General features: G+C 44.3%; 1 pseudogene; it reads left to right on the top strand.

The window, feature by feature from the left end:
* Positions 1–1,222: 1,222 nt before the first annotated feature.
* LOC119699106 lies at positions 1,223–2,733 on the top strand (annotated as a pseudogene).
* The last annotated feature ends 1,142 nt before the right edge of the window (positions 2,734–3,875 follow it).

The following is a 3,875-nucleotide window of genomic DNA, read 5'->3' as shown; positions in this document are numbered from 1 at the left end:
AAGTTAGACATGTAAACATGCAGCCTTTACCACTTATGACTAGACATCAAAGCAGAAATTACTTGAAAAGTCTGCATCAAAGCATAGTTTCCTGTTGAATTCCACAAAGTATTTCCAGCAGAATGCACAATGGAATTCTATCTCTTTATAGACCATGAGCCAATGAAATAATAATAAAAATGAGCTTTCAACTGAAAGTTCCTCCACACCTCATTCTAGTTATGCCGGATTTTTTAAAAATCTCTATACACCTAAAGCAAAGTAAGCACTGACTTCAAGAGGGGGAGACAGACAAAGTATTTGTTTCACAGATGATCCAATAGAGTTTTACTATAGGAACAGATTCTTCTCTAGAGCAAATTTGCCTCTGCCTCTATGCATATTATTCTTTACTATTGTTCACCAAACCTGTTCATAAAAATCTCTAATAAGGGGTGATCCAGACCCTTCCAGAGATTACTTTTTTCCAATATTTAGGTTCATAATATTTTTTAATGTTTGATATTTAATTTTTTTGTACTGTCTAATATAAATCACTTTAGCTAGTCTTATTCCCAAGTGAGATATGGAGAACAGATTTTTCAAGCCTTCTTTTCTTTGTGTGCTGCAATAGTTTGCATATTTGATGACTGTTGCTACATTTTCCTTCTGCATACACTTCTTAAGGCTAACTGGTTTTTTGTCCATCCTAATAATCATGATTTTCAGGCTGCTGATCTTACCTGTTATTTATCACCAGATTTCTGCAGCTGGCCCATAGCTTTCTTGAAACATTTTCCCAGAAACAAATGTTGACTTTAGTTAAAAGTGTTGTCTACATGCTTTTTAACCAGTCTTTCAACTGCTTCTAATGAGGAACAGTTGAACCAGATTTAAAAGAAAATACATGGAACTGGTTTTTTGTTTAGTTGGTTGTTATTCTTTTTCTTACAAAGGTTCTCATAATATAAAGACTGTAGCATCAGAAATCATCAAGACTGATGTTACGTATTGGATAAAAAAGCACATCAGCTCATTACAATGTCTGCATTGCTCTAAAAACTTTAAGGACCTCTATACCACAATTTTTTTTCAAAGCTTTCTGCGCATTGTAGTATCATATGATGGCAACAGAAACTTATTTGTTAATTCATTTAATGAGGAAAAGAACACAGAAAATAATTCTCATTTATTTTCAGTGCTCAATCTGGCATTGTAGTCACTGGGATCAGGTCCTTGGTCAATGCCTGTAGCCATCGCCTCCACCCTGGAGCAAAAGAAAAGCATGAGTGAGGCCATGGAGGAGCTGCAATATCCCTGTTACCTTAAAATTGCCCTGGATTTTCTCCATCAGACTGACTCCAGCAGTCAAATCCCACCTGCAGAAGGAACAAATCCTGAATTTTCCCAGGAGAAGTCTGCCCCACCCACCCCCTCCCACAGCTTCTTGTTTCTCTCTCTCTCTATAAAGTTGAAACCTGAGGCTGCCAAGAGGAAAAGAAAACCCCAGAATAACTGTGGGCTGAAGGATGATCCCAAAGCATGCAGCCAGGGAGTTCTGTGGCTCCTAGGGGGGAGTGGAAAAGGACCTGGAAGTGGCACAAACTGTTCCAGAGCACCTGAAGTGGACCAAGCCCTGACAGAACACGTGAGGGTGGAACGAACCCTGCCAGGTGCAATGCCAGGGACTCGAGTGTGGCACCAGCCCCTGACAGTCACAACTGCAAAAAAACAGAACCAAAATCATCACTCAGACACAGGAAAATCCAGCCCAAAATGGGGAATGGAGTCTCCTGTAAGCCAGAAGCTGGAAGAAGTCAGCAAGGAAGGAAAAGAAGATGTAGGGATGATTCCCCCCAGGATCAAGCACAGGTGGCTCCTGAAGAGGGGTCTCCCTCTGTCCCCTCTAAATCTGGCACCATGGAACCTTCCAGAAAAACAGGAACTCAGCCTGGGAGAACACTCCTGGAGTCCTCCTGTGAAACTACCTCAGATGAGTTGGAGAAAAGCATCAGCTGTGAGAGTGAGAGCCTGGCAAAGCAGCTGGATGGGAGGAAAGAGGCAGAGGGTGGAAAACACCTGGATGGGGCAGGCGTGGCCTCAGGCACAGACAAGAAATGCAGGAACCATCCTGGATCCTCACCTGGGCCTTCTGGTGCCTTCCCCTCAGCCTCAGGAGGAGGAAAACCAGGATCCCTCACACCTGGCTGGAAGGAAGCCCTGACACCAAGGAAGATGAAGGGCTGGAACCCTCAGGGTTGTCGTCCAGGAGTGTTTCCTCAGAAAGCCTCCCTCTACTCTCACCTCTGGCAGATGAAGAGGAGGAAAATTTCCCAAGTGTTCTGTCCCATCGAGAACCCAAATTCTTCGAGGAAGGGATGTTGGTGTGGTGCAAGTGGTGGTGGCATCTGTACTGGCCAGTGGTTGCGAAAGCAGTGAAGAGGAAGCACCGGAGAGCCTGTGTCTTCACAGATGGCACCAACAAATGAGAAGAAAAAAGGTTTCTCAGTGTCTCTGAAGAGCCTGAAGCACTTCGACTGTGAGGAGAAGCAGGAGCTCATTGAATGAGCCAGGGAGAACTATTCCAGGGAAATCGAGTGGTGCCTCCAGCTGATCCTGGACTATTGGATCCAAGTGGGCTGTCATTCTTTCACTGGGTCCTTCCTGGAATAATATTTTGCTGCTGATATCAGAGACCCCCAGTGCTGTGCAGAGCTTCTGCTGCTCCACCAACTTCCACATGGGTTCTTTTAGCACCTGACTTGGGAAGGGATCTTGTCCTGCTTTGTGGCCAGGGGTGCCTGGTGGTCTCCTTGCTCCTGATAAAACCAGGCCGTTCCTGGCAGGGAAGGCTCCTGGATGTTCCCCCTTCCTGCCTCATGGATCTCCAAAGGTAGGAAATCAGATTAGTGCCCAAAGCTGCCACCTGGATCGCAAAGATTTGGGTTCTTGTTTTGTTATGACAAGTAAAATTCCATGGAGAAGGAATCCAGGTTTCTTAAACAAAAGCATTCCCTCAGATAAAGCTGCAAGATCCTGTCTGTCTCAGTCCCACATTTTTAATCACTGGGAAATGAACTCACAAAAATCTCACCGTGTGGCTGAATAAAACATCTGCGGATATTATGCAAAGGCCCTTTTTGCTTCCTTACCCTTGACTATGCTAGCAGCAATTCAGCTAACAACAACGGCGCATCAAACTGAGACCTCTTCTAGAAAACATCTGCACTACACTACCACGAGAATTTTGTTGTCTTACCCCAGTGTGGCGAGTTTGAAATTTTAGTTCCTTCCTCCTTTTACTCTTGGGTGTTGGGAAGAGACTGGGTTAAGATGGAAACAGCATTCACTCACGCAAAACAAGAAGTTTACCTCTACCTTAAAAAGTCTTTTATCAAGAAGATTTTGGTTTTTCAGAGGGGGAGCTGAAGTGTTTTGTACATTTAAGCATTTAAGCATTATTTATTAATTTAAGCATTTTCCTTATATTTTGCAGAATGTAGTTTTAACCAATTACTTTCTGGAAGTAGCTTGGAAAAAATTAAGACCCGAGGAAAACTCCATAAAGAATTCTATCCTTTAGTTAGTACAATGACGACATGCATTCAGAATCTTGAGAAACAGTTAAAAATTAGTGAACCTCAGCTGAAAACCCCTCCTCCAGGTTCTCCCATCTGTACTCCTGCTGCCCAGCTTTGCTGTCACTGCATGGCCGCAGCTGCATGGTCACATTCACTTGCTCAAGGTTCCAGAGACCACACGGCAAGGGCCACAGGGCGTCCCCTTCCGCCCTCTGGTCCCCACGCTTCATCTCACAGTTTCCACGGTCCCAGGACTGAGGGAGAGGGGGTCAGAGAAGCACCTCCTGGTTGGCAATATAAAGCTGCAGCAGTTTC

Source organism: Motacilla alba, chromosome 3 (genome assembly GCF_015832195.1).
Source record: "Motacilla alba alba isolate MOTALB_02 chromosome 3, Motacilla_alba_V1.0_pri, whole genome shotgun sequence".
NCBI lineage: Eukaryota > Metazoa > Chordata > Aves > Passeriformes > Motacillidae > Motacilla > Motacilla alba.
Note: the sequence above shows the minus strand (reverse complement) of the source record. Positions and strands in the feature narration are given on the sequence as shown.